We start from the raw sequence: 13,358 nt of genomic DNA on the forward strand, positions 1-13,358 counted from the left end.
AAATGCTCTTCGAGGCCTTCAAAGACTTAATTTTGGAGGCTACTAGGCTTTTAATTCCAACTAAAATACTGTTCAAAGGTTAGGCCTAAATGGATGTTAGAGAATTAATGAAGCTCATGGCAGAGAAGAAAAATGTATGGGAAGCATATAAATTATCAGGTGACACAGAAGCCAATGGTTGATATAAACTAGTCTGTAATCAAGTCACAAAGGAGGTCAGGCAGGCGAAGCCAGATTACAAGAAATCCTTTGGAAAGCATGCAAAGAAAAACAGCAAAGAGTTCTTTACTTATGAAACTAGAAGGAAAGGGATGAATCATATTGGACCACTTAACATAGGTGGGTTGATTATTGGTGATCATATGCAGGTAGCTCATAAACTGAATGAGTATTTTGCATTTACATTTACACTGAATTTATTCAATGAGGGGAGTGCCAGAAGTTATTAAACACTTAACAGGGAGCTAAGTGCTTTTGTAATAACAGCAAATTGGAGAAGAAATTGTTGAAGTTAAACAAAAAGGCACCTGGAATGGATGGGATCTATCCAGTTATATTAAAGGAAGTCAGCAAACCTTTAACCATAATTATGAGAATTTTGTAGAGACGGATACACTTAAACAAAGGTGGTGCAAACGTTTTTGCCAGTATTATTGAGGATACCGTAAAGGTTCAGGGGAACTGCTAGTTAGTGGGGATGTGGGTAATACTGACACGCGTTTATCTGATAATATTGGTCAAAGTAACTCTTGCACATACCTTAAGAGTTCTTATCGTATTATCTAGAGCTCTGGGGTAGAAATGTTTCACGTGAGTGTGTAGCTAATGCCAGGGAAGAGAGCCTAAAAAACTTCAAGGGTTGTTAAATATACAAGAACAGTAAGTCTTAATTCTTTATACAGTAAGGTTAGAAGTGTCAATAAAAATGAGCGAATTCGAACTGCTGGTTAAAACGAGTAATGCGGACTTAATAGGGCTTACGGAGACGTGGTGTCACCCGGAAATTGGGGATGATGAGTTTCAGTACAGCTTGTATAATGTATTTAGGAAGGACAGGGTAGGTAGAAGGGGTCGTGGGGTAATGCTTCTTATCAGAAGCAGACTGAGTGTGACGATAGCTTTCCCGGATTCAGACGTTTCACATGCTAGTATAGAATCTGTATGGTGTGAGATAGTTGGAAACAAAGGTATAATGCGAGGAGTAATCTACAGGTGATTGTGAAGATTATGACAAAAGCCTCTACATTCAAATGGAATGGGCAAGTAAGCGTCAATGTCTTATTATGGGTGATTTCAATTTGCCTCTAATTGATTGGGAAAAATGGGAAGGATACTCGACAGGGGGAACAAAATTTTTAAATCAACTAGATGACTGTTATTTGTATCAACATGCCAGGGAAAGTACTAGAGAAAAGAATAACGGAGACCTCATCATCACCTTGAATCATATGACAACAGGGCTGACGGTAGAGGAACCAGTAGCAGGAAGTGATCACGGAGTTCTACAGTGGATGATGATGAGAGAAGTAGCAGTAGTAAAAAGGCAAAGGAATGGGTTTTAATTTCAGACAAGGAAATTACGATGCCTTAAGGTACTACATGGCCTTTATTAACTGGGCAGATATCGCGCAGAGAATGAATACATTTGAACTGTGGTATGCTTTTAAAACATTAATCACAGATGCTTTGAATGCGTATATACCATTAATAAAAATACTCCACGAGGAGGGTTCCAAGTTGGATGAATAGTGAAGTTGCCACATTACTTGAGCAGGAAAAGGTGGCATGGAAAGGTTACAGAGCAATAAGTACTGAAGCCTATAACAGCTAAAAGGTGATCTGTAATAGAGCCACAGAAAAGGTTTGACAGGCAAAGGCAGTTTATGAGAAATCACTAGCAAACAGAGCAAGGAGGGGGATAAGGAATTATTCACATATAAATGCCAAGAAGAGCAGGACAAACCAGATTGGACCTTTACGTAAGGGAAAGGCGATATTATTAAATACAACTGCCGTTGCAGATGAACTCAACAGTTATTTTGCATCGATATTTACAAATGAAAAACTTTTTGTGGCAATTAGAAACTGTGGGAGCGAAGTTGAAAAATATGTAATTAATGATATTGAAATTTTGCAAGATTATTTAATGAAAAAACTTTCGACCCTACAGGCCAGTAAGGCTCCTGTACTTGATGGAATATACCCCATAATCTTAAGGGAGGCGGCAAGTGAGTGCATTGAACCATTGAGGCTAATTATGCAAGCATCACACTAGACTGGGGAGATTCCATTGGATTGGAAAAGTGCCATTGTATCTCCCATACATAAGGGTGGCTCTAAAAGTGAAGTGGGAAATTATCGACCTGTCAGTCTGACTTCAGTGGTAGGGAAAATCATGGAGGCAATGATCAAGGGTGGAATTCAGGATCATTTGGATCGAATTGAACTTCTCAAGGATACTCAGCATGGTTTTGTAAAGGGAAAATCATGTTTAACAAATCTGGTTCGCTATTTCGAAAGGGTCACTCACGAGCTGGATTTAGGGAATAATTATTTCAACATTGTTTATTTAGATTTCAGCAAAGCTTTTGACTCAGTCCCACATGAGCGGTTGCTTTATAAGCTGGAACGGGTTGGAATCACTGGGAAAATCCTTATATGGATAGCAGGAGGCAGAGGGCTGTGATAAGTGGCTATTCCTCAGATTGGGTTAATGTAAGAAGTGGGGTTCCCAAAGGATCAGTATTAGGACCACTGTTGTTTTTAATTTTCATAAACGACATCGATGAAGGGATAGAGGGCATGATGTCTAAATTTGCAGATGTTAAAATTGGTAGAGTGGTTAATGATCACTGTCAAGCTGAGCTTCTTCAGAGAGACCTAGATAGACTAAAGGAATGGTCAGAAAAATGGCAGCTATGCTTTAATCCAACAAAGTGTGAGGATTAAAATCCAACAACACCTGGGAAACAGTAATCCCAAAATAATTTATTCACTTGGTGGAGTTCAACTAAACCCAGTACTGGAGGAAAGGGACTTGGGTGTTACGATAAAGTCAGACATGAAATTCTCTGAGCATTGTAAACAGGTTGCAAGGAAGGCCCATGGTGTCCTATCGATGATCTATCGAACTTTTGCAGGTAGAGATAGGGACGTGATAATCCCATTATATAAGGCTTTTGTTAGACCACCCTTGGAATACTGTGTTCAAGTATGGAGACCACACCTAAAGAAAGATATCGAGCTTCTTGAAAGGTTGCAAAGACGGCTCACTCGCCTGGTGAGATCGGCAAAAGGGCGTCCTTAAGAAGAAAAACTTCGAATATGTGGGTTGCAGAGTTTGGAAACTAGACACCTTAGAGGAGATTTGATTGAGGTGTTTAGGACTCTGAGAGGCATCAGTAAAATGAATGCGGACGAAAGTTTCAAGATTATAAATGATGCAAGAACTAGGGGACATAAATTCAAGTTATGGGGGGAAATGTTTATATTGGACTGCAGGAAGTTTTATTTTAGCCAGCGAGTTATAAATTACTGGAATAAGTTGCCTACCATAGGTAGTAGAGGCTGACAGTTTGGGGAAATTCAAAGGTCATCTGGATAGTACCTTTGGGTGAGGGAAGCGCATAGGATGATAGGTTTAATTTTCTTTTTTTATTAATTATTATTTATTGATTTTATTTTTTTTTTTTATCATTGTTTTGTTCTGGTTTTTTTTTTGGCTTTATTGCTTTCTTGCACCATGCGGCTATTACTAATACTAATTTTCTTACTCTCAGGGGAGGTAACCATGGACTGGAGGTGCGCAAATGTATCACCAATTCACAAAGGGGGGGGGTTCAAAAGGTGACACAAGTAACTATTGACACGTTAGTTTAACTTGTGTTCCTGGGAAAATAATGGAGGATCATCTAGACAAGACTGGATAAAGGGATGTTTCAGTGGAGACAACAGAGTGATGTTTCAATGGACACTGCTCTTCGTGATCAAATATTATTTCTGGGATTCCTCAGGGTTTGGTGTTGGGCCCATTGTTGTTTGTATATTTATCAATGATATTGATGAAGGTATATCAGGATTAATGTGCAAGTTTGCATGTGTAAATCTGCAGATGACACAAAGGTTGGCAGAGTTGTTAACAACAGCAAAAACAATATGCTACTCCAATTGGATCTAGACAAGTTGGGCAAATGGGCTGAGAAGTGACACCGAAGTTTAACATTGACAAATGCAAAGTACTGCATATAGGTAGCAATAATTCAAAAGAAATGTACCAACTGTGTGGTATTACACAGTTGGTACATATTAATTGTGCAGTTAAATATGAAGTTTGCTGAGCAGTGCAGAAGGGCGGCTAGCGCAGGTCATGGAGGCTTGACCAAACCTAGAGTACTGTGTACAGGTCTGGGGGCCTCATTGTAGGAAGAATGTAGAATTTCTAGAATGAGTACAAAGAACGGCAACAAGATTGGTGAGGGGAACAAAGGGATGCTCTTACCAAAAAAAAAAAAAAAAAGGCTTAAATTCTGCAAACTGCACCGCCTGGAGAGTAGGCACCTGGGAGGTTATCTGATTGAGATGTAATAGGCCTTGAATTTGATGAGCATACTGAATGCTGATGGGATTCTTCCTCTTGCTCAGATTAAGAACTCGAGGAGGCAGAGATTCAAATTGAAGAAAGACAGTTGTATAATAGATGTGCAGAAATTTTTCCTCTAGCCAGCAGGTAGTTGATTGGTTGAACAAATATCTATCTTTTGTTGTGGAAGTTGATAGCCGAAACAAATTTAAGGCTGAGGTGTGGACGCATTTGGAACGGTGAAATAGGAGGGTTTTTTTTTTTTTTGGATGATGCCCTGAAATGAGTGCTATGCTTAATAGTTTAAGCATAGCACTCATTTCAAAGTTAAAGTAAAATATTTGTAATTGCACACTTTTATAATTTTGTGCTTTTGAAATTTTTTCCTGCGCATTAGATAAAAAAAATCAATAAATAATTCTATTCATCATGTTCGTCGAACATTTCTTTTTTGCTTTAATCAAATTCAGCAAGCATAGTTGGGAGTGCTGCATAAACCTTTAGGGAAGTTCGACTTACGTAGTGTTGTGCGGAACGCAAACTTTAGTAAGTCAGGGAATGGCTGTATCTATCATCATACTCTTAACAGATCCAATGTACTGCTTTTGCAAATTCATTGGTTTCTCCTTTTTCAAACTTCTGAAACTTAGCATAAAAATAATGAAAACTACTGTCTTGTAAGGTTAGGGAAACTGAGTGAGATATCCCACAGGCATACAATAAAATTTTATTTCTAAATAAAGTTCTCTTGGTGTCATAATATTAAAAAAGTCGGCCAATCATTCTAGGTCACAATTTGCTCTATGGTCTATTCCAGGGGGTGGGCAACCTTTAAAAATGGTGGGCCAAAAATTTATTTAATCTTTCCACGATTTTTAGGATTATTAAAATGGTTAGTAAAGAAAGAATTATCATAAACCTTTATGTTAATTATTGTAGTAATCGTAATAGAGGCAGGTGATGCAAGCATATGAGCTTATGTAGCATCAGGCAAAAAAAAAGAAGAAAAAAAAAATTTCACCTATCCATTTCCTGTAAAGTTTGTCAAGTTCCATCTTGAATTTATTTAAGCTATCAACTTCCGCAACGACAGGTTTTTTTTTTTTTTTTTTAATGTAAACTCCAAACACGAGAGGTATTAGAACCTATAGTGTTTACCACCGTGCTTGGGTTGGCGGTTCAGAAGCCGAAAGAAGATATTTGTTGAAATAAGACTTGAACTTCTGTAGACTGTAATTTTCAGGAAATACGTACGAAGGAAGTTTGTTCCAGAAAATGGCAGATGAATGAATAAACGAGGAAGATGAAAAGTTGGTTCTGTGAGTTTGAAGTCGGACAGTAAATGGATGTTGGCTGGTGGTGGCACGTGTTCGGACTGTTTTCAAAGACAGCGGGAATTATAGAAACCAATTCAGAAGAACAGTGCCCATGGAAGTATCTGTAGAAGATGCATGCAGCAGAAACAGTACGTCTATGAGACAGCGAGTGGAGAGACTGTTAGAGATGAATAATTAATTAACCTAACTGCCTTATTCTGAACGGAATCAAGAAGCCTGAGTGAGGTTTTGGGGTCACCACCTCAGATGTGGGAACAATATTTCATGGTAGAGCGGATTTGCGATTTGTACAGAGTGAACACCGGTTTGGAAGAAAAGTAACGCCGAGAGCGAAAGAGAAACAAAGCTTTAAAAAGCTTCCTCTGCATCTATGCAGAGGAAGCAATATTTGTAATGTGCTTGTGTCAAGAGATATTAGCATTAGTAGAGGCATATGATGCATGCAAGAAAGCAAGCTTATGCGGCATCAGCCAAAAAAAAAAAAAAAAAAAAACCACTTCCATTTCACCCCTCTGTTCATTCAAAATACCTGTCCAGCTGAGCCTTAAATTTATTTAGGCTATCAACTTCCACAACAAGGGATGGAAGTCTGTTCCACCAACCAACTACCCGCTGGCTAAAGGCAAATTTCCTCACATCTATCCTACATCAATCTTTCTCAATTTGAATTTATGCCCTCTCAGGTGATTATTCTGAGCAAGAGGAAGAATCCCATCAGCATTGAATATGCTCAGACCATTCAAGGCTTTATACACCTCTATCAGATCACCTCGCCGGTGCCTAGTCTCCAGACACTGTACTTTGCAAAAGTTAAGCCTTTCTTCGTAAGAGCAAACCTTTGTTCCATTTACTAATTTTCTTACCCTCCTCTGTACTCGTTCCAGCAGCTCTACATCCTTCTTGAAATGAGGTCTCCAGACCAGTATACAGTACTCAAGGTGTGGCCTGACTATTGCCATACACAAGGGGCTAATCACCTTATTCCTGCTAGAAAAATTCCTGTATATCATTAACAAGACAACATGAGCTACTCTTGCAGCCCGTCTGCACTGCTCCGAGAACTTCATATCTTCTTGCACAATTACCCCAGGTCCTTTTCATTCTCTACCACTGTCAGTGTAGGTAGTACCACAGAGTTGATATGTTGCTCTGGGGTTGCTGTTTCTCATATGTAGTACTTTACATTTGTCAATGTTAAACTAACTTCATTGGCCACCTGTCAGCCCATCTGCTCAAACTTCCAGATCCTATTCCAGAAGCAGAGCGCCAGTAGTGTCCTTAACAACTCTGCCACCAACGTCTGCAAACTCGGTCATTAAGCTTGATATACCATTATCAATATCATTTATAAATACAGAAAACAATAATGGACCCAACACTGAACTCTGAGAGACGCCGCTAATAACATTAGTCCACGATGAACAGTGTCCATTGATTACCACTCTCTGTTTTCTCCCCCTCAACCACCCCTTTATCCAAAGCAGCAATTTGCCTCCAATGCCACCCTGCTCAAATTTTTTGCAGCAGTCTTCTATGTGCAACAGTATCAAAAGCCTTTCTAAAATCCAAATATATAATATAAATGTTATTCCCTGCATCCAGTTCTTTTCTGACTGCATCATAGTATCCAATCAAATTGGTCAGGCAAGACTTTCCCTTAACAAAATCATGCTGCGTCCGAGCTATAACTGAAGTCTTGCCTAGATGATACTGCAGTGTTTCTTTAACGGCTCCATTAATTTTCCTGGAACAGAAGTTAAACTCACAGTCTACAATTACTTGTTCCACCCTTTGTGAACTGGGGTCACATTTGTACATCTCCAGTCTATAGGTACCTCCCTGAGTCCAAAGAATCTCTCATGATTATGGCTATGGGTTTGCTTACTTCCTTTGCTGCCTCCTTTAATATAACTGGATAGATTCCATCCACCCCAGGTGCCTTTTTTTATATTTTTTCTCAAAAATTTCTCCTTCACTTTCCTCTCAGTTATTACAAAATCATCTAGCTCACTGCCAGAGTTTACTTCACTTCTGGCATTCCCCTTCCTGAATAACTGCTCATGTGTGAATGTAGATGCGAAATACTCGTTTAGTTTGTTAGCCATCTGAGCAGGGTCCACAACTGTGGAACCATCAATATCCAGTGGACCAATCTGATTCATCCATTTCCTTCTCGAGTTTACATAGGTAAAAAACTCTTTTCTGTTTTTCTTTGCATCCTTTGCCAAGGATTTATCATAATCTGCCTTTGCCTGCCTAATCTCCTTTGTAACTTGGTTACAGACCAGCTTATATCTATCATAGGCTTCCATGTCACTCATTAATTTATATGTGTCCCATGCATTTTTCTTCTCTGCCATATGTTTCATTAGTTCATCAGACATCCACTTAGGCCTAAACCTTGAACAATATTTCTTAGTTGGTGTGTAAAGCCTAGTAGCTTCCAAGACAAGTTCTTTGAATGCTTCCCGTTTTCAATTTGATGTTGGTAACATCATCAGTTGGTCCCACTGTATAGAATTTAAATACTGTCTCAGACCATCGTAGCCCCCTTTACAAAAGCAAAAACCCTTTCCTTTACCCCTGATGGTAATTACCTGTTTGAGTAAATCCCACTTTAGCACACTCTGATCACTCCCACCTAGTAGTTCCTTTATCTGCTGATTCTTAGTGCATGAAGAATCACTACAGGTAATCAGATCAAATGTATTACTCCCTCTAGTTGTCTCCCGAACATGCTGATGTAGAAAAAAATCATCCAATAAATCCACAAAAGCCTTACTAGTGTGTGAGTGACCAAACTACAAATTCTAGTCAATATCTGGGAAATTATAATCCCCCATTATAAGACTCCGATTACTAGCGCACTCTATTTCCCTGTGCAGTGTCTTATTATACTCATCAGAGTCATTAGGCCTATAGCACACTCCTACTCTCAATTTTGATCTCCCAATGCTTATGTCACACCAAACTGACTCAACACTGCACTGTCCAGCGATGTCGACTGGCTTCACTTCCTTGGATTTTATGTGTTTCTTAAAGAATAGCATAACCCCTCCCCCCTTCCTATCCTGTCTATCCTTTCTGTAGACATTGTACTCCCCAAATTCCAGTTCTGCATCCCTTATATCTGTGTGACACCACGTCTCTGATATCCCAACAATATCTGCGTTTGATGTTTTGAGCAATACCTCAAATTCATCAAATTTATTTACCAAACACCTAGCATTGGTGTACATGCAAGTATACATGCACCTGTTTCTTTTATTAGCTACCCTAACACAACCCATGTGTTTACTTGTACCACAATGTCTCCCAGCAGTCCCTGAAATATCCGGCATCTTGTTTTCCAGGCTGTTGCTGATTTCAATAGAAGCAGTGCAAGAATCACTTTCACCTCTGCCAGTGGCTACTGTTAATCTATTAGTCCTTGTATTGCCCCAAGCTAGCAGTTTTCCAACCCACCTAACACTGCCTCGATAGCATCAGCAAATATTCTTGCACTCTTTCTATCTAAGTGCATTCCATCCCTGTAGATGCAGTCTCTCCTGTTAACAAGTACAGATCAGATCTCCTGTTAACAAGTACAATCTTTCCAGGGCCGAATTGATCGACAAGGCTTTCGATCTCGATTAGAAGTCATGGTAATCCCCAAAAGAGATATATCATTTTGCCTAGAAATCGGAGTGTCACTAAAGATAAGCATGGGAACAGAAGTATAATTTTTGCAAGATATATGACAAGACTGAGTTTTAGAAGGATTGAAATCAACTAAGTTGTCTTTGCCCCACTGGCGAATTACCTGGAGATCGGCATTTAGGGAATTGGTAGCAGATTTTCGAGAAGTTGAAGCTGATTGAGCAGGGCAAGGTTTCTCAAAATGGAAAGTAGAATGCAATATGCTATCATCAGCAAAACTATGGATAGAATTTCTATTCAATGGAAGGTCATTAATATCCAAGAGGAAAAGAGTGGGAGAAAACTGAATCTTCGATGATACTGGAATTAGTGGAGAAGTTAGAAGACAAAGAGCCATCTACCATCACCCTCAGTGAGCGATCAGAGAGAAAACTGGATAACCAATTACAAAAAACAGTTGGCAAAACATAAGATTGAAGCTTGTTTAGAAGACCTTTATGCCGAACGAGAGTGAAAGCCTTTGAGATGCCAAGAGCAACAGCTATTGTTTCACCGTACTTTTCCATTGAATTAGTCCATAAATGGGTAACAGAAGCTAGAATGTCACTTGTGGATCGACACTGACGGAATATACATACTGGCGATCGTTGATCAGACGGAAGGTTTCTAGGTAGTTTAAGTAGTAGTAGTACTGGCATGTGATGCAAGAAAGCAAGTGTATGAGCTTATGCAGCATCAGCGGAAAAAAAAAAACTCACCATTCCCTTCAAATGCCTGTCCAGTTCCTCCTTGAACTTATTTAACCTAACAACTTCCACAACGACAGATGGAAGTTTGTTCCAGCAATTAACCACCCGCTGGCTAAAGGTAAATTTCCGCACATCTATTCTACATCTGTCTTTTCTTAATTTGAATTTATGCCCCCTTAGGTTCGTAATCTGAACAAATGGAAGGATGCCATCAGAATTCAACGTGCTAAACCCATTCAAGGCCTTATACACCTCAATCTGATCACCGCACGGGTGCCTAGTTTCCAGCTACTGCAATTTGCAGAATTTAAGCCTCTCTTGGAAAAATTATCCCTTCATTCCCCTCACCAAGCTTGTTGCCCTTCTCTGTACACGCTCAAGCAAATCTACATCCTTCCTAAAATGAGGCCTTTAGACCCTGTAGGCAGTACTCAAGGCGTGGCCTGATATTTGCCTTATATAGAGAGACAATCACCTCCTTTTCCCTGCTAGCAAAATTCCTATATAATATTGACAAAACCCCATGACCCGCCCTGGCTGCCTGTTTGCATTGCTCAGAAAACTTCATATCTGACTGCACTATTACTCCCATGTCTTTTTCATTTTCTACCACCTTAAGTGTAGTACCACACAGTTGGTACGTTTCTCTGGGGTTACTTCTACCCATATGCAGTACTTTGCATTTGCCAATGTTAAACTTCAGTTGCCACTTCTTAGCCCATCTGCCCAAATTTTCTAGATCCTCTTCCCGTAGCACACTGCCATTATTTTCATTAACGATCCTGCTAACGTCTCATCATCCTGCAAATTTCGACATTAAGCCTGATATACCTTCAATATTATTGATAAATATACAAAAGAGTGGGCCCAACAACGAAACCTGGGGAACTCCATTAATAACATTAGTGTATGTTATTCATATACTTATGTATACTGATGAGCCAAAACATTATGATCAGCAAGTCTTGATGCAAATCGAAGCATTTGCAGGTAAACGACGGCACGTGTGATTCCGGACATGGTATAAAAACACTTAATACTGAGCTCCCTTAATCAGGGTTACTCTTGTTTTTCAGATGGAAAAGGCAGCAGACTTAAGCAAGTTTGACAAAGGCCAAATTGTATTTACCCGAATTGGGCGGAGCATATCCAAAATGGCACGAGTGGTGGGGCACTCACGGTCAGCCATGGTTAGTACCTACCGAAAGTGGTCCGAGGGGAAACCCAAGAACCGCCACGATGTGTTAAGGCCACTATGGCTCATCGATGCTCAAGTTTAGTGAAGGCTTTTCCGGATGGTATGTGGCAACAGAAGGGCGAGTGTGTCACAACTCGCCGATAATTGGAATGCTGGTAATGGGAGTAATGTGTCACAACACACAGTACATCGAACCCTGTGAAAATGGAGCTGCATAGCCGCAGGTCACTCCAAGTGCCCATGCTAACCACAGTTCAGTGGCGACAGCACCTACAATGGGCGTGCGAGCATCCAAACTGGACCTTGAGTGATTAGGTCGTCTGGGCCGATGAATCACGTTTCTTGTTGCACCATGTGGAGGGCAAGGTATGTTTGCGTCATTTAGCTGGGGAAATGATGGCACCTGGATGTACCGTGGGACGAAAACAAGCTGGTGGCAGCAGTGTCATGCTTTGGGCGATGCTCTGCTGGGATACCCTGGGTCTAGTCAGCTATGTGCAGGGCACTCTGACGTCTACCACCTACCTAAGCATCATTGCTGACCAAGTACACCCTTTGATGAAAACGGTCTTCCCCTCTGGTGGTGCTGTCTTTCACCAGGATAATGTGCCATGCCACGCTGCCCAGATTGTTCAAGACTGGTTCGTGGAACCTGAGGAAGACTTCATGGTAATGCTCTGGCCAGAGGCGGATTTAACGGCGGGCGCACGCCCTGGGCCCCGACTTCTGAAGGGCCCACGCAAAACCCCAACAAATTATTTGAACATATTAGTTCAAAACTTTGTGATGAAATTGTACATAGTATTTTTTATTTATTTAAAAAATGGTTAACATGTATTTTTATTTTCTCTCTCTCTCTCTCTTTTTAAGGGACCCAATATTTTTTTCTGCACCCGGGGCCTCAATCGACCTTAATCCGCTCCTGGCTCTGGCCTCCAAACTCTCCAGGCGTCAATCCCACGAGCATCTGTGGTTTGTGTTCGAACAGCAACTCTGATCTGCGACGTCTCAACCACGGACCTTACAGGAGTTGAAGGGTTTGCTGGTTATGGGTTGGTATCACCATACCACAAGACACATTTAGAATTCTTGTAGTGTCATGCCTCGCAGGGTATGAGCTGTTTTGGCTGCATTAGGCCGGTGGTTATGTTTTGGTTCATCGGTGTATAATTAATTTTATTAATAAGAAAAATGAAATACAAATACAAGATAAAATTACAAAAGCACAATTATTATTAGCCATATGGTGTGAGGAAGCCTGAGGCTTATGCTACACCAGCCAAAAAAAAAATTCTGAGTTACACTGAGAGTGAGAGAGAGAGAGAGAGAGAAGTAAAAGGGAATCAGCAAGAAAGAGAAGAATGATATCCAGAACAGGACTCTGGTTGTGCCAAGCCCATACTCACCATATGTGAGCCCCTAGGGTATTTATAACAAAATACAAATACAATTCCAATAACCAAAATTGCAATATAATACATATTTAATGAGAGATTTGATACTGTTTATTTTTTGTCAGTGAATCGATCGATATCTGGATTGATATTTGTCTTAGGGAATTTAATTTTATAAATTTACGTCAGATAAATTAATTCAAAAAAATATATAAACGGCGGGCCGTTTATTATACTGTATAAATATTTTGAAAACCGTGGGCAGGATTATGCACGTTGACGATCCGGAGTTGGCCCAAAGTTGCCCACCCCTGGTCTAGGCTTACCAGATGGTTTCCATACTGTTTGACGCACACAAGGAAAGAAAGATTGCACAAATAAAAAAAAAAAGTGGAGGGAGTTTCCCCATAAGAAATACTTATTTAAAATCTAATGAAAAGAAAACTGAAACTTTATTCAAGA

The sequence above is a fragment of the Mastigoproctus giganteus genome, chromosome 2 (assembly GCF_048544385.1).
Source record: "Mastigoproctus giganteus isolate SK-2022 chromosome 2, ASM4854438v1, whole genome shotgun sequence".
NCBI lineage: Eukaryota > Metazoa > Arthropoda > Arachnida > Uropygi > Thelyphonidae > Mastigoproctus > Mastigoproctus giganteus.